This window comes from Triturus cristatus, chromosome 12 (assembly GCF_964204655.1).
Source record: "Triturus cristatus chromosome 12, aTriCri1.1, whole genome shotgun sequence".
Classification (NCBI taxonomy): domain Eukaryota; kingdom Metazoa; phylum Chordata; class Amphibia; order Caudata; family Salamandridae; genus Triturus; species Triturus cristatus.
In genome coordinates, this window is record NC_140595.1 from 383,334,209 (window position 1) to 383,353,059 (window position 18,851).

Below are 18,851 nucleotides of genomic sequence, written 5' to 3' on the forward strand. Positions count from 1 at the left end.
TATTGTTATGTATTTTATTATGTATTTAATATGTATGTGTTATATGTTTTTAGTTAAGTGTTCTACTGGTTTTAACATATATGTATACAATTTTTATATGTTAACAATGGTTTTTTAAATCAATTTTGTGTTTTAGTACCGTAACGGGTTGTAGGTTTATAGGGGAATAGGGTGGGAAGTAATTTAATTATATGGAATTAATTATACATTTTTAGGAATTATAAATTAATTTTAATTAATTTTTGCGTTTAAGTTCTGTAGCGGGTTGTGGGTTTATAGGGGAATAGGGTGGGAAGTAATTTCATTATATGGAATTAATAATACATTTTTAGGAATTATAAATTGATTTTAATAAATTTTATTCGATACGTCTTTACAGCTGTGCTTTGCTAACTAGTCTTAGTGTTTTTTGCCAGATTTTATTAATACATGCGGAAACTAATCAATTGAGAGAGCAGGATGTTAAATAGACACAATCGTGCTTGAAAGTGTCTAGCTTAGCGGTTCCGATAGGCGCAGTTTTATATTCATCACTGGCGTAGTTTAAAAAAAAAAATGAGTTACGCAACGAGCTTTCTGGCACCAATATGGGACATTCGTTTTAAAGCATATTGTTAGATCTGGGGGACTCTAGTTGGCAGGGTAGGTACCACTGTCCAAGTAGGGACCCTTGCTTCTAGTCAGGGAAAGGGGGATACACTGTTAAGATAACCCCTGCTCACCCTCTAGGTAGCTTGTCCTGAGCAGTCTAGGCTATCAAAGGCAATGTGTAAAGTATTTGTAACAACACTCACAGTAACACAGTGAAAACACCACAGATTTACTCCACACCAGTTTTAGAAAAATAAGGTATCTTTACTAAAAACTTCACAAGACCAAATACTACAGATAAACCAACATACAATTAAAAAGGTTACTTTAAAGATAGTTCGAGAGTTTGCAGAAAGTACTCCAGGATGTAAAAATCAGTGTCCTACACAATGCGACTCTCAATGCACAAAATGCGACACTCTCGTGCCCAACAGTACCTGTAGTTGCGTTAAGGTTCCCAAAAGCTATAACAAGGAAGATGGCAAAGGCGATGCGATACTCCTGAGATCTTGGGGAGGCTTTGCAGCAGCCCTGCTTCACGCAGCAGAGGTGGATGCGCCGGCTCCGATCTGTAGGGGGAGGATGCGATGACTTTGGCTTTCGTTGCTTAGGTTTCTTAGGGGGAAGCTTCACGCACAGGTACGATGCGTCGATCTTCGGTGCGACGCGATGCGTGGCGCAGCGCTGACTTCTGGCGCTGCAACCCTCGAAGCGTCGCAGTGCGCAGCGCGGCGTTGACTTCTGGTGCCGCAACCCTCGATGCGTGGCGTGTGTCGACCCTGCGTCGACACACGCAGCGACTGGATACTTTCACGCACTGGCAGTGGTGCGGCCCGCAAACTGGTTCTGCGACGACCCTCGCAGCATCAGGAATCTTCACGCACCGGGACGATGCTCGACGCACTCGGCGATGCGGGGACTCCGGGTGCTGCGATGACGCCGCAATGAAATTCTCCTATCACTCTCGCGACTTGCAATCAGATGATGCGTTGGGTACCAGTTACTCTTGTTCACGCTTCTACTTTCCAGCTCCCAAACACAGCAAAACGACCTCCTGAGGCCCCAAGACTAGGCAAGCACTCCAAGGCAGGTCAGAACTCCCTCAGCTGAGTTCCAGGGGAGCTGGTGGTGAAGTCCTTTTGTTCCTGGGTCTTCTTAACAGGGAGCCAGCTCTTCTCAGGCCCTTGGAGATCAGAATCAAAAGAAGGGGACACAGCAAAGTCCTTCCCCTCTCCTTGGCAGCAAAGCAAAACAGCAAGCAGGCAGTCTTCTCCTCTCCAGTTCCTTCCAGCTTTCTCCTTGGCAGAGGTTCCTTCTTAGTTCCACAGTGATCTAAAGTTTAGGTGTCTGGGGTCCTCTTCTTATACCCCTCCAAGTCTTTGTCTCTCTTTGTTTCAGTGGGGGGATTCCCCTGCTCAAACCGGTTCCTGGGTGTGCTCTGCCCTGGAGCACCTGGTTCCTTTCAGAGTGAGGGGCAGGGTCGTTAGACGCTCAGCAGGAGGTGGAGCCTTCATTGTGCTGGCAGAGGCAGCCCTACTCAAACCCAGGGGCTACTCCTCCCACCCATCTAGAGCAGATCTCCCTATTCACCCTGCTGCTGACTCATCCAGGCTCCTGGAGCCACCTAGCCCATCACATGACACCAGTCAGCCAATCTGCACACCGGCACACAGGAAGGTTAAACAGGAGAATAGCTACTTTCTAAAAAGTGCTATTCTCACACAGTGAATTTAAAAACCATCTTGCTAAAAAGATGTATAATTAAATTCTGAACACAAAGATACCAAACTTGGATTTTCTATCTTGCCTTTAGGGGAAGATAGGCATGTAAACAGCCTCCCCCATTCTGTCCTATGGGCAAGATAGCCTCTCAGCAGTGAAAAACGAAAATGGCTGTAATTCACTACCAGGGCATGTTACACACCTCAGTACATGCCCTACCTTTAAGATACACTGCACCCAGCCCAGGGGGGTACCTAGGGCCGCCATAGGGATGCCTGACATGTACAGAAAGAGAAGGATAAGGCCTGGTCAGTGGTTGCACTGGCCAGGTCGACATGGCAGTCCTGGACTGCACATAGGCACTGCAAGCAGGCCTAAGACATCATTTTAGGGCTACTCATGTGGGTGGCATAATCAGTGCTGCAGGCCCACTAGTAGCATTTGATTCACCAGCCCTGGCACATTCAGTGCACTTTACTAGGGGCTGACAGGTGAAACAAATATACCAATCATGGATAACCAATCAATATAACAATTTACACAGAGAGCATATGCACTTTAGCACTGATCAGCAGTGGTAAAGTGCCCAGAGTCCTATTGCCAACAACCACGGGTCAGAAAAAATAAAGGAGGAAGAAGCAAAAAAGTTTGGGGATAACCCTGCAAAAAGGGCCATTTCCAACGGTGAGCAGCCAAAATATCGAAACTAAAATATCTACCTACACTAATATCGAGTTTTAAATATCGAAGGGACAGAATATCGATGTCAATAATATCTATGGACAGAATATCAATCCTAAGGTAAGTATTTTAATATCGATGTTAGTAATATCGAAGTTAGTAATATGGACATCAAATATATCGATTTTACTAATATTGATGTTACTAATATCGATATTTATATTATTGTTATGTATTTTATTATGTATTTAATATGTATGTGTTATATGTTTTTAGTTAAGTGTTCTACTGGTTTTAACATATATGTATACAATTTTTATATGTTAACAATGGTTTTTTAAATCAATTTTGTGTTTTAGTACCGTAACGGGTTGTAGGTTTATAGGGGAATAGGGTGGGAAGTAATTTAATTATATGGAATTAATTATACATTTTTAGGAATTATAAATTAATTTTAATTAATTTTTGCGTTTAAGTTCTGTAGCGGGTTGTGGGTTTATAGGGGAATAGGGTGGGAAGTAATTTCATTATATGGAATTAATAATACATTTTTAGGAATTATAAATTGATTTTAATAAATTTTATTCGATACGTCTTTACAGCTGTGCTTTGCTAACTAGTCTTAGTGTTTTTTGCCAGATTTTATTAATACATGCGGAAACTAATCAATTGAGAGAGCAGGATGTTAAATAGACACAATCGTGCTTGAAAGTGTCTAGCTTAGCGGTTCCGATAGGCGCAGTTTTATATTCATCACTGGCGTAGTTTAAAAAAAAAAATGAGTTACGCAACGAGCTTTCTGGCACCAATATGGGACATTCGTTTTAAAGCATATTGTTAGATCTGGGGGACTCTAGTTGGCAGGGTAGGTACCACTGTCCAAGTAGGGACCCTTGCTTCTAGTCAGGGAAAGGGGGATACACTGTTAAGATAACCCCTGCTCACCCTCTAGGTAGCTTGTCCTGAGCAGTCTAGGCTATCAAAGGCAATGTGTAAAGTATTTGTAACAACACTCACAGTAACACAGTGAAAACACCACAGATTTACTCCACACCAGTTTTAGAAAAATAAGGTATCTTTACTAAAAACTTCACAAGACCAAATACTACAGATAAACCAACATACAATTAAAAAGGTTACTTTAAAGATAGTTCGAGAGTTTGCAGAAAGTACTCCAGGATGTAAAAATCAGTGTCCTACACAATGCGACTCTCAATGCACAAAATGCGACACTCTCGTGCCCAACAGTACCTGTAGTTGCGTTAAGGTTCCCAAAAGCTATAACAAGGAAGATGGCAAAGGCGATGCGATACTCCTGAGATCTTGGGGAGGCTTTGCAGCAGCCCTGCTTCACGCAGCAGAGGTGGATGCGCCGGCTCCGATCTGTAGGGGGAGGATGCGATGACTTTGGCTTTCGTTGCTTAGGTTTCTTAGGGGGAAGCTTCACGCACAGGTACGATGCGTCGATCTTCGGTGCGACGCGATGCGTGGCGCAGCGCTGACTTCTGGCGCTGCAACCCTCGAAGCGTCGCGGTGCGCAGCGCGGCGTTGACTTCTGGTGCCGCAACCCTCGATGCGTGGCGTGTGTCGACCCTGCGTCGACACACGCAGCGACTGGATACTTTCACGCACTGGCAGGGGTGCGGCCCGCAAACTGGTTCTGCGACGACCCTCGCAGCATCAGGAATCTTCACGCACCGGGACGATGCTCGACGCACTCGGCGATGCGGGGACTCCGGGTGCTGCGATGACGCCGCAATGAAATTCTCCTATCACTCTCGCGACTTGCAATCGGATGATGCGTTGGGTACCAGTTACTCTTGTTCACGCTTCTACTTTCCAGCTCCCAAACACAGCAAAACGACCTCCTGAGGCCCCAAGACTAGGCAAGCACTCCAAGGCAGGTCAGAACTCCCTCAGCTGAGTTCCAGGGGAGCTGGTGGTGAAGTCCTTTTGTTCCTGGGTCTTCTTAACAGGGAGCCAGCTCCGTAACGGGTTGTAGGTTTATAGGGGAATAGGGTGGGAAGTAATTTAATTATATGGAATTAATTATACATTTTTAGGAATTATAAATTAATTTTAATTAATTTTTGCGTTTAAGTTCTGTAGCGGGTTGTGGGTTTATAGGGGAATAGGGTGGGAAGTAATTTCATTATATGGAATTAATAATACATTTTTAGGAATTATAAATTGATTTTAATAAATTTTTGCGTTTAAGTGCTGTAGCGGGTTGTGGGTTTATAGGGGAATAGGGTGGGAAGTAATTTAATTGTAATTAATTAATAATTTATTTTCATTTATTGGTATTGATAATTATATTATTGTTAATTAAGTATTAATTGGTAATTAATTTTTATTAATTGGCAATTAGTTTTAATTAGTTGATTAGTTGATTAATTGATATTTATGTTAAGTGTATTATTTTATTAGTGGAGTGTGTCGTGCGTTTATAGGGGAATAGTGTTGGAAGTAATTGAAATCTAATGAAGTAATTATTAAATTAGTTGTTGGGTATTGATAATTCATTAATTGGACAAGAATTATTAATTGGTAAATATTTTAAATTATAATATTTTGGTTATGAAAAATAATAATTGTTGGTTAATCATTAATTGTGAATTACATATAATTAAATATTATGCATTGATATTACTAATTAATATATTAATAAGTAATTATTAATTGGTAATTAATGTGTAATATTTATTATTTTGGCGTATGAAAAATATTTAATAGTTCAATATTTTTTAATTGGTAATTACTGTTTCATAATTATTATTTAGTGGTATATATTTTTAAAAAATTTTAAATATATTTTAATTGGTATTTACTTTTTAATAATTCATATGTTTTTGGTTATGAAAAATATTTAATCGTTTATTATTTATTATTTGGTAATTAATAATTATTAATTATTATTTATTGGTATTTATTATTAATGTATTGTTAATTAATTATTCTTTGGTAGTTATGTTCGTAATAATTATTTATTTGTATTTGTAAATAATTTTGAGTTATTTAATAATTAAATCACTAATTATTTTAAATAATTATTTTATTTATAACTATGTTATTTTTAACTTCTTCGCTATCCAACACGTTCCCTACTGTTGCACCCTCTGGAGTTGGAATAGTAATTTTTACCCCTACGCTATCCAATACTTTCCCAACTGTTGCACTCTCTGGAGTGGAATAGTAATTTCTACCCCTACGCTATCCAACACTTTCCCTTCTGTTGCACTCTTTGGAGTTGGAATAGTAATTTTTAACCCTTCGCTATCCAACACTTTCCCTACTGTTGCACTCTGTGGAGTTGGAATAGTAATTTTTACCCCTACACTATCCAACACTTTCCCTACTGTTGCACTCTCTGGAGTGGGAATAGTAATTTTTACCCCTACGCTATCCAACACTTTCCCTACTGTTGCACTCTCTGGAGTTGGAATAGTAATTTTTACCCCTACGCTATCCGACACTTTCCCTACTGTTGCACTCTCTGGAGTTGGAAGAGTAATTTTTACCCCTACGCTATCCAACACTTTCCCTACTGTTGCACTCGCTGGAGTTGGAATAGTAATTTTTACCCCTACGCTATCCAACACTTTCCCTACTGTTGCACTCTCTGGAGTTGGAATAGTAATTTGTACCCCTACGCTATCCAACACTTTCCCTACTGTTGCACTCTCTGGAGTGGGAATAGTAATTTTTCCCCCTTCGCTATCCAACATTTTCCCTACTGTTGCACTCTCTGGAGTTGGAATAGTAATTTTTACCCCTACGCTATCCAACACTTTCCCTACTGTTGCACTCTCTGGAGTGGGAATAGTCATTTTTACCCCTACGCTATCCAACACTTTCCCTACTGTTGCACTCTCTGGATTGGGAATAGTAATTTTTACCCCTACGCTATCCAACACTTTCCCTACTGTTGCACTCTTTGGAGTTGGAATAGTCATTTTTACCCCTACGCTATCCAACACTTTCCTTACTGTTGCACTCCCTGCAGTGGGAATAGTAATTTATACGTGTACGTTATCCAACACTTTCCCTATTGTTACACTCCCTGGAGTGGAAATAGTCATTTTTAGCTCTGCGCTATCCAACATTTTCTTTACTGTTTTTTTTTGGAGCTGGAGTAGTAGTTTTATTGTCGGCGCTATTTAATATTTTTTGTATTATTTTAGCTAATGTAATATATAATTAATTTTAACAATATTCAAATTAAATGTAATTTTTTAAATGTGTTTTATATAATTATTTAATTTTTATTCATGTTATTGTTTTATGTGTATGATGTATTTGTAATGTATAATAATTTTTAACAAGTTATAAGTTATTAAAACGATTATTAAAATGTATTATTAAGTAAGTATATATATTATATATTATATGTATATGTTTAATTAATGTTTTATTACATTATATATATTAATTATTCATTTTAAACATTATAAAATATATTTAATTATGTTTATTTTATTTATAAGTATTATTTGGTTTATTTTACATATTTTTAACTAAAAAAGACTTTATATTTTTAATAACGATATTTTTGACATTCTATATTTTATTTTCGATATTTTTGTACTTACCATGTTGTAGATAGGATCTCGATATTCTTGTCATCGATATTTTTGTGTCGATATTTTTGTAGGTCGATTTTCTGTCCGTCGATATTCTGTCAGACATTCATTTCCAATACAACCCCCTTCCAGCCTAAAGCCAGGGTAGACCAAGTGATACCTCGATGGGATTCCCTGCTTAGGGCGATAGAACTCGGAAACTGGCCCAAACAGCAGGGCACTATTCCTGTTCTACGCCTTCCTGAACCCGGTTGGATCCCTCCACCCATACTTTCAGGGTCCACCAAGCCAACCCATGTGGAACCCTTCTCCTCACCTGTGGACACCACCTGTGCAGCACCTAGCCTTAACTTGCTCACAGGAGTGTCCCAACAGACAGACAGCAAGCCGCAGTGTCCACTGACAGTGGTCAGGGATGAGACCCAGGCCTTATTCCTCTCAGGGCAACACATATTCTTCCGTGATTTTTTATTTAAAAATTGTGGCTGTCCAATAGGGTTTTCCAAAGCTGATTTGATGGAGTTGCTAGTGGGGAAAACGTGATATACATTTAGGTGCCGATCACGATCCTGCAAAAACCGGGTACGAACCGTCAGACAGAGCACAATCTCCGCCCGACGCGTACCCGGTCGTCAATTTTCACAAACAAGGAATTACGATTCGCACGGGTACACCATTACCGTACGAATCGTAAAAAAGCCCGACCGAACAAAAAAACACCTACCAATGCGATCCGGGAAAGCGCCGACCTGACGTCGGGAAGCTCGCAGCCAGCCATTCACGACCCAGGAATCACGATTCGCACCGACGTCACCCCGCACGGTGAATATTTTGCGGCAGCCAAAAACTGCCGGGAAATCAGGACGACGCGAACAAGGACCACCAGTACGCGACGGACAGACGACGACGCGAACAAGGAGGACCAGTACGTGACGGACACACAGGACGACGCCACCAAGGAAGACCCGTACGCGACAGGACGACGCGATCAAGGAGGACCCGTACGCGACAGGACGACGCGAGCAAGGAGTACCAGTACGCGACGGACAGACATGGACCCGAACCTACGAGTCATCCCTGCCCTCATAGCAGTCCACCTCCTCTACAGGTTACGACGCAGATGCCGCAGAAGGTCAGAATAACTAAGGGAGGGGGGAAAGTGGGGTGGGGTGGGGGTGGCAGGACCAGGGCAGGCCACAAAACAACCACATAAGTCACACACCACACATGGCCTGGACATACCTGACTCCCATGCCCTGGTCACCACGAGGGGGTGGGGGCGTGTCCTGATAAGCCAGCGACCGCCACAACGGAAGTCCGTCACCACGCGAACCGGCAACACAACCAGACAGGTACGTCCCGTACCCACGCCTGAAGAGCGTGGGTACGAGTCGAACCACGCCCACACACGTCACCCCAACAATGGCGGGACGGATCGCACCCACGTGGCAAAGGCCTGGGTACGGGCCGCACAAACATCACATAGCGTGGGGACGGATATGTACGGACCCTACCCCCACCCCGTATGCAAGGAGCGTACCCCCCAGCCCAACAGTGTAAGTACGACTCGAACCCTCACCCGCGTATGCATGGAGCGTACCCCCCAGCCCAACAGTGTAAGTACGACCCGTACCCCCACCCGCGTATGCATGGAGCGTACCCCCCAGCCCAACAGTGTAAGTACGACCCGTACCCCCACCCGCGTATGCATGGAGCGTACCCCCCATGCCAACAGTGCAAGTACGACTCGAACCCTCACCCGCGTATGCAAGGAGCGTACCCCCCAGCCCAACAGTGTAAGTACGACCCGTACCCCCACCCGCGTATGCATGGAGCGTACCCCCCAGCCCAACAGTGTAAGTACGACTCCTACCCCCACCCGCGGACTCACGGACCGTACCCCCACCCCAACAGTGTAAGTACGACCCGTACCCCCACCCGCGAATGCAAGGAGCGTACCCCCCAGCCCAACAGTGTAAGTACGACCCGTACCCCCACCCGCGGACGTACGGAGCGTACCCCCACCCCAACAGTGTAAGTTCGACCCGTACCCTCACCCGCGTATGCATGGAGCGTACCCCCACCACACCAGTGTAAGTAGACTCGTACCCTCACCTCGAATGCATTGAGCGTACCCCCACCGTGTATGTGCCAAGCGTACATATCCTGAAATAGGAGGTGTGTGTGCAGAGTCCACCCAGCAGTGCCCTGAGACAGGAGGGGTGTGTGCAGAGTCCTCCCAGCAGTGCCCTGAGACAGGAGGGGTGGGTGTGGAGTCCTCCCAGCAGTGCCCTGAGACAGGAGGGGTGGGTGTGGAGTCCTCCCAGCAGTGCCCTGAGACAGGAGGGGTGGGTGTGGAGTCCTCCCAGCAGTGCCCTGAGACAGGAGGGGTGGGTGCCTATCACTCCCAGCAGTGCCCTGAGACAGGAGGGGTGTGTGCAGAGTCCTCCCAGCAGTGCCCTGAGACAGGAGGGGTGGGTGCCTATCACTCCCAGCAGTGCCCTGAGACAGGAGGGGTGGGTGTGGAGTCCTCCCACCAGTGCCCTGAGACAGGAGGGGTGTAACACATGTGTGTGAGGCCAGAATTATCCACATGCATACTGGCTACAAGGGAACATGTCCCCATGAACTCATGTCAACAGACTCCACACACAAGTACAGTGATCACCAAGGATGCCACGATTGTTGCAGGTGGAGACATGGCCCTGCATGCATGGCCAAAGTAGAAGGGCTTCGTCACACACACAGCTCATGTAGACACAGCTCTGCGCTAAACATTGGGAACACCCTGCAGGGAAGAAAGCTGGGTACACAGAGGAAGGAATACACCCTGGGACAAGTGCACCATGCAGTAACTGCTTACATGAACAAAGAAAGTTAGCCAACACCTTGTGATGGCACACAGATCCCAGGGTCCCACCAATGAGCAGTACACTACTACATATCCCACACACCCAAACCCTTACACACCACCAAAAACCATGTAGCAGCCCCACCAACACCAATACCAGCATAGCAGTAGTGTGATAATGAAAACAAAATTAAGCTTTAATCAGCATGAGCACAATGTCCGTGGATCGCAGGCAGTTCAATCTTCCCAAAGCCCATAGGGCAGTCAATGATTCTCAGCTGGATGGGGGACACAGTGGGATGTGTGTCCCCTACCTTGCCTGCACAGTCAAATGGCATCGTCTTCCCCCTGGTGAGGGCATCAGGGGGGGGGGAAGCAACAGGCACCGCAGGGACATCAGGGCAAAGGGGCAGCGTTGTGGGTGCAGGGATGGAGGACTCCACCACAGGGGGTGGGTCAGTGCCAAAGGCGGAGGCCAGGATGGCACTACACACCTTTGCAAGGTCCTCCAGGGAGTCCCCTGCACCCGAAGGGACCTCATGCCCCAAGGAGGGGGGGGTCAGAGGGATGGGTCGCAGCGCCACCGGGGGAGGGTGGAGACAGGGGGGGAGACTCAACCACCCTGACCGGGGACCTCCTTGACCGCTTGCGTGGTGGTGTAACTGTGGGGCTCAGGGACAGAGCGGCCATGAAGGAGTCCTTGGGGGAGATGTGGCCAGGAGAGCTGAGGGGAGGGGATTTGGAGGGAGTGGACTGGGTGGAATGCGGACTCCCACTATGGCTGCGTGTCACACGTTTGCCCCCCGACCCAGTGGGTGTGCCTACCTCACCCTGTGTGTGCGTGTCAGGAGGAGTGCGGTGGACCTTCCCTGCTGGTGTGGTGCCCGTGTCCGTTGATGTGGGTGCATGCCGACGTCTGGGTGTACGTGGGACAGGCATGGGAGTGGGAAGTGTGGATGGGGCAGGGGTAGGTGGGGGGAGGTCGCGCTGCAGGAGACCCACTGCTGCAGTCAGTGTGGAGTCGATGGACCTCAGCAAGTTGCGTTGGTCAGCCTGCGATGAATGAATGCCCTCCAAGAAAGCCTCAATGTTGGTGAAGGTTTTGCCGTGGGCATGGAGGACATTAAGGATCGCAGCCTGACCAACCTGCAGTTGCCGCTGGATGTCCACAGACTCTGCATTGGCGGCAGCAGTGGAGACAGGGGCAGGGGGTGAGGTGCCTGGCAGGAAGGAGACATGCTGTGACCGGGCACGCTGGGAAGGGACACGAGCAAGTGGGAGGCGGCTGATGGAAACTGAGGGGGCGGTGCGAGGTGTTGTTCCACTGTCCCACTCGGAGACATCCTCCTCGGACCTGTCAGCTTTGTAGTCTGATGTGCCAGTCGACAGGTCCTCGGCCACACTCTCCACTCTCCACACTCCACACTCTCCTCCGCCTCTGTCCCACTCGATGTGCCAGACCCGATGTCACGGCTGGCACTGGTGCTCGGTCCCTCCGCCTGGTCTGTGTCCATGTCTCCCTCTGTGTCCCCCGACGATGCTGTGGGCAGGGTGGAGAGACAGAAATTAATCAGACACCTGTACACATCTGTCACATGAGTCCAATCTACATAGGTAACATTGCATAGCCTGAAAAGGAAGATCCCTAACATCTACTGAACAAGGTACCGATGTAGGGCATGAAACACACAGTTGGTTGAGCCACCATGCCACTGAAATACCATGGAGAGCATGAGACAATAGCTAAACACAGGAAACGGAGTCTGACATAGCACCCAGGCCCTGGGGACAATCCAGCACTGCATCTGCACCACACAGCGTTGGCGAAAATACCGATGACCAGGGACCATATCCATGAACTTGAGACACATGCTGCATAGGTAATGCTGAAAACATGCCCAACATGACTCGGTCACTGCACATTGCGTGTGTGTCCAGACACATCACACACTGCCCAGACCCAGCAAGTAGAAATCAGGATTTGACACATAGGCATTGCCCGCCCCAACAAGACCCTACACGAGGCAAATTGTTGAGACACAGGTGGCACCAACATCTCATAGTCTGGGTGATACACACAGGGGCAGGCAAAAAGCAAGAGTGTACGCCAAACAGCCAAGGTGCGCCTGTACAAATAATGAGGTACCAGTGCCCATCCTCAGATGAGTATAACAAGACACACAGGCACTGGCAACTGTGAGTATGAAGAAGGACAATCAGGTCAGGCTGCACAGTGGACACCTGTACAAAATAGCACGTCTATATACATGGTGACAGGGGACAATGGCACAGAGCACAACCTACGCTGTAGACACTGAGATTGGCCACGTTAATGATGACACATACACCACTGAGGAAAAGGTGCCCCAGGGGACAGTAGTGGGCACGCAACTACATGCTACTGAATGGTAATGACTGCAACACACGTCACCATCCCTGCACTATGTGTATCGCACACTCATGCACATCATGTCACAGGCCACTACATAGGACATGCGCGCTGTAAGGCATGACACATGAGAGACCAACTCCCATGTCTGGAGTCAGCATCAGTGCCAACTGACATGGAACCCACATGCAGTGAACTTGACAGTGCACAGGCAAGGTCCCACAACCTGTTACACACCACCCCCACACATGATGCTACAGTCATTGTTCTCGTGGACAAAGCGCCAGCCTACATTACCTTGTGAAGGAGTGACTACACACAGACCAGGGAACACATTGCAAGGAGGGGAAGGGTGGCAGGGGCACAGCGCTATACTGGGGCAAACAGGATCTGCACAGCACCTTTAAACCCTGCCAGTGAATTCATGCTACTGTGCCCTTACAAATGCCGGTGACACACAACAAACACACATGTACCTACCCCCTTCCGGCTGCTGCATCGCCTGTAAGCGCCTCTCCAGGTCTGGAAAGACCACCGGCAGCACACGCCTGTGGAGGTGGCTCAGACGGCGGCGGCCGCGGTTCTTGTGGCTCTCAGGTGAGTCCCCCAGCAGGAGCCGTGCAATCCTCCGCGTCCAGCACCGGATATCCTGCCAGCGTTTCCTCACCTGGGGCAGGCTCCGCCTCCGACCATCCACACCCCTCACGGCACTGACGGCGGTCAGCCAGATCTGCTCCTTGGCAGTGGCGCCTACCTGTGAGGAGGAACAAGTGACACCACATCAATACACCAGCCACATGTCACAGAGAGACATATGGGTACAAATTAGCTGGTTACAACAAGGCATGTCATGCAGCCAACGCATTGCACCTTTGTCATAGGGACATCATCCCCTGGTGAGGGAAAAAGCATTACGTGCCACAGTGGGTACACAGGTGGAATGATGGCAATGTCACAATCAATGATCAAGGCTCACACTGTGCATCACACCCACCCCTCCTGTCTCAGGGCACTGCGGTGAGTGATAGGCCCCCACCCCTCCTGTCTCAGGGCACTGCTGTGAGTGATAGTCCCCCACCCCTCCTGTCTCAGGGCACTGCTGGGAGGACTCTGCACACACCCCTCCTGGCTCAGGGCACTGCTGTGAGTGATAGGCCCTCACCCCTCCTGTCTCAGGGCACTGCTGGGAGACATCTGGCACCCCCCCCCCTGGGACCCCCCCGACAGTACATGGCATGTGTGTTACACCTGGACGCAATGGCAGAAGTCACAGTCACAACATAGGGACAGTCTGTGGCAGTGGCCTATGCACTCACCTGATACCCTGGTCGCCCATACAGCATGGAGTACTGTGGGAGGATCACATCCAGCAGAGCCATGTTCTCCTCCAGGGTGAATGGCTGTGTCCTCTCCACAGCCCTTGACATGGTTCCAGGGAATCAGTAGCAGCAGCTGGGTCGACGAATGCAAAGATGTGCAGGCAAGTGCTCCCTCATGGGACCTGGCTGCCTTATATGTGCCCTTCTGCCCAGTCTCATGCACAGGAGTACAGAGTGATTGGTCACTCACATTTGCATCCTATGTTTCCACCAATCCCTTCAAACCTAGCAGGCTGTGGGTTCTCTATCGGTTTCATTCTCCTGCATGATGTCAGCCCCACAAACACATTGCAACAAAGTTGAAGAATTCCAACTGACTTCTGCTGTGCACCTTCCAGAACAATTTCGAAATTTGAACTTGGTCTCCATGACAACCAGCATGCATGTAGGCCTTAATACTTGTCCCCTATGTAATTTGGAGCATCACACACAGGTACGGTGCGTTTCGGGGCCCTACATGCATGCCTACGTTCACTATCACTATGGGTCTGCACGCGTATGCGTACCCGTAGTGTTACGGACCGTACACATGCATGTACGCTCTCTATCACTATGGGTCTGCACGCGTATGCGTACTCGTAGTGATAGTGAGCGTACATGCGAGTGTACGGTCCGTACCACTACGAGTACGCATACGCGTGCAGACCCATAGTGATACTGAGCGTACATGCGAGTGTACGGTCCGTACCACTACGGGTACGCATACGCGTGCAGACCCATAGTGATAGGGCTGTACACACGCATGTACGCTCACTATCACTATGGGTCTGCACGCGTATGCGTACTCGTAGTGATAGTGAGCGTACATGCGAGTGTACGGTCCGTACCACTACGGGTACGCATACGCGTGCAGACCCATAGTGATAGTGAGCGTACATGCGTGTGTACGGCCCTATCACTATGGGTCTGCACGCGTATGCGTACTCGTAGTGCTACGGACCGTACAAATGCCTGTACGCTCGCCATCACGATGGGTACACATACGGCAGCACTCCCACAGTGATTTGGGAACATGCACAGGCCCTCTCAGCAGCAGTACGGCGGTTTTTACACATCACTGTGGTGATAGGCGACACACAGGTAGGAATAGGGCGGACATACTTGTCCATGGATGGACATACTTGTCCAGGAATGGACATCAAGGCATCGTCTGTGCATTACTACATGTGTGGGGCACAGGTGTCACAGGCTGTGATGTGGAACATGCCTCCTGAGTGGAGAAGGCACCAGATGTATGATGAGATGAGATGTGTACATGTGTACTGTGTGAGGGTGCAATGTGTGCCAGGCATGCCCTTGACTCCTTTGACATGTGTGCATGTGGGACTGCGCACTTGGGGTGAGCGTCACTGGCATGGCACGGACACCAACACACGGAAGTGTCCCATGATGCCCGGTACAGGGGTCATGACACATGACTTGTCACTACCCACAGTGCACAATGTGACTATGTCATATATGTGTCCGGGATTTACATCAGGTTGATGTTGTAGCACCCTCAAAAGCTGCAGCCGTTGCAGCAACCAACATGTGGCTGTGTGTAGATTGTCATTGCACACTGTCCGCACACCATGCCACATGTGTTATCGGATGTGAGGTGCACATGTATGCATGGGACACGGAGTAGCGTGACAAGGCCATGTCAGCATCCTCACAAGGAATGTGTGGTGAGTCATGACATGTGCACCTTCATGGCAAGGTGTGTGGGCTGGACTAGTGTAATGTCATGTGACCTGTGGCTCCAGTGTTCCGCTACCAGTCTCTGCAATCGGCATCCTACTTCTGCTGATGTGTGGGCGTATGTCACTCCTGTCTTGCGTCGGGCTGTGCACTTGCACTGGGACACAGCTATTTCCATGGCGTGGCATGGGGAGGTTCTCAATCACCGTGTGTAGCTGGGTCTTGGAAGGAGTGTCACCTTGCATCCATACGTGTCCTGGGCATGTAGCACATGCCTGACTCCCTATGTAGCATGTGTGTATTGCCAGATTTACATGTGCTCAGTAGACATGAGTTGTTCTCGTAGTGCACTCACTCTTCCTTGTCACTTCCAAATGACTGCAGAGCGCCTCCTCTTGCCCGAAGAATTCCAGACTTGGCTACCATGCAGGAGAATGACAGGATCCGGCTCTACCGCTTCACCCAACCGTTGATTCTGGAGCTGACGGCGAGACTGGCACCACACCTGCAACCGCAGCACAGGTATCCTACGGCACTGACACCCCAGCTGAAGGTAATGGCTGCCCTACATTTTCTTGCCACGGGTACCTTCCAAAATACCATAGCTCATGTTGGTGGCATGTCCCAGAGCATGTTCAGCGGTGTGCTGCATGATTTCTTGGAGGCCATGTTGATTCACCTGGATGACTTCATCAAGTTCCCAACCCCTGAACAGATGACTGAGGTCAAGCGTGGATTCTATGCCCTGGGAGGGATGCCCCATGTCATTGGGTCCATAGATGGGACACATGTAGGTTTGGTACCACCACACGCACGGGAGGTGGCGTACCGCAATCGGAAGCACTACCACTCCATCAATGCCCTTGTGGTGTGTCTGTCCAATATGGTGATTTCACATGTCTGTGCTCGTTTCCCAGGATCAGCACACGATGCCTACATCATGAGGCATAGCGGGATGCCTGATATGATGATGCAGCTGCGCAACGAACGGGCATGTGTTGTTGGTGGGTACAGTCTGTCTGTCCTGTATTCTGTATAGCCGACCAGCACGACCGCTTCACCAGTTCTAACGATGTCCATGTGCTTCCCATGTAGGGGACGCTGGCTATCCCAACATGCCTTGGCTGCTGACACCTCTCCGCAACCCCATCACGCCGGCCCAGCTCCGCTATAACACCGCCCATGGCCGGACAAGGCGAGTGATAGAGAGGACGTTTGGCATGCTGAAGAGCCGATTCCGGTGCCTCCACAAGACCGGCGGTGCACTCCCTTATGCCCCGGCGAAGGTCTGCAAGATCTTCATGGTCTGCTGCATGCTGCACAACATGGCAGTTGAAAGAGCTGTGCCACTCATCCTGAATCAACATGACGAGGACCATCCACCCGTGGAGGACGAAGGGCTTGGCAATGGGGCTAGTGATGTGGAGGATGTGGAGCCGCAAGAGGACATCCGGACTCGGCTCATACGCGACTTCTTTGCTTAGTGGTGAGTACCAGGGTCTGAGTGTGCACGCATTGGTCCCCGTGTGGCATGCGTTGTGATGTGTGTCTCCACCTGCATGTATGGCACGTGGGTCAGAGGTGTGTGTGGGTGTGTCACTGGAGTGATGGTGGCAGTGATGGTAGTATTTCCCCAGTCATAATTGTGACCTAGCATGTTGTCATCCATACATGTGTCGAGTAAATGCACATGCAAGTGGCTGTGCTTTTTGTGGCTGACTTCTTGTGTGTCTCTCTTCCCCAGGTACCTGCGCATGCCGTTTGCTGGTTGCATTGTTGTGGCACTGCTATTCCTCATGGACATGACATCGTGGGCTGACTCAGCGTTACAGGCAAGGACACGTTTGGAAGTCTCCATGGGGTAAGGGATGCATCTGGGGTGTATTGGGTGTGGCAGTTGTTCACGATGTGTGCACACTGCCCCGGTCGGGGTTTGGTTCCTCTGCAGACATGTGGCATCCCCATGGGACACGACATGCAGCTGGGTACACCTGAATAGATGGGCTGCCTGGTTGTCAGTCATCAGTGATGGGATAGTGGATTGTGATGATGGCATCAATGTGTGTGACACTGCCCTCGGACACATACGGTTAACATTGTCTTGACATGGCGTGGGACTTCCACATCAGCGGATCTATGGTGTATGGCAGGCTCTCCGTGAGCAGCTGTGGGTGTTTAGCTGTTAGCCGACGCTTGTGTGCCAGTTCCATGGCTATCACGCATTTGTGCTGCAGAAGGGGGGTGCCAGTGTTGGACCCACATGTTACTCCACATGACGTGTTCATGTGTACTTCAAGTTGCCTCTGCAATCCCAAAAACATGACTAATAAAGGTGTCCCTATGCCTCCAAGGTGCCTCTTCTCAGTCAATGCTGGTGTGTTGGCACGGTGCATCCTGCATGTCTGGCATGGTATTCCCTGATTGTGGCTATGTGTCAATGTGTCGAGTGGCAAGATGCAAGCTGTGTGTGTGTGCTGAGACTGTGTATTGGGCATGATGTCCATGACTGTGTGGGTATTGTGACATGTGCCATCCCCATGCATCCAACGTTGTCCATGACCCCATTCTCTGCATCCACCGGACTCAAGCTTGCAGGACATGGTTCTGCCACCTGTCTACACATACCTGGGTGCCCCCCAGGACACTGGCCAGGATCCCTGACCTCTGCGCATGACTGTTGCTGTACTCAATGTGTCTGTCAGCACGGTTGTTCGGCCACCCCCTCAGCTGGTTCTGACCATCACGGGTGTGTATGGTGCTCCATGTCTGTCTTGCCTAATAAACTGTGACCCATGTGTCCTGTGCCAGACTCAGGCCCCAGGGTGTGGATGGTTGAAGTGAACAGATGACTCAGGCATGTTTAGACTGTACAAGACACATGTTAGGTAATAATGCTACCAGCAGGCATCTACTCTTAATAGTGTGATTTATTATTGGGGGGGGGGGGACAAAGTGAGGGGCTTTCCGGGATTAGG